We start from the raw sequence: 275 nt of genomic DNA, 5'->3' as shown, positions 1-275 counted from the left end.
CTCTCTCTCTCTCTCTCTCTCTCTCTCTCTCTCTCTCTCTCTCTCTTGCCTCTTCCCTTCGCTCCTGCCTCCACCTTTGCCTCTGTATTAAAGGCATGCACCCATACCTGGAATGACATGTCTCTTTGCCAGTCCTAGTTTTTACCTGAGTATAGTTCTTTACAGATATTTGGGGTGTGAAGCCAATTCTCTGAAGGCTTGGAAACTCACAGAAAAAAAAAAAAAACCTTGACTAGTGATCTTAAAAATAGGTTTATGGAGAAACTTTACTATTA

Source organism: Grammomys surdaster, unplaced genomic scaffold (assembly GCF_004785775.1).
Source record: "Grammomys surdaster isolate TR1022 unplaced genomic scaffold, NIH_TR_1.0 66, whole genome shotgun sequence".
NCBI classification, from domain to species: domain Eukaryota; kingdom Metazoa; phylum Chordata; class Mammalia; order Rodentia; family Muridae; genus Grammomys; species Grammomys surdaster.
Note: the sequence above shows the minus strand (reverse complement) of the source record.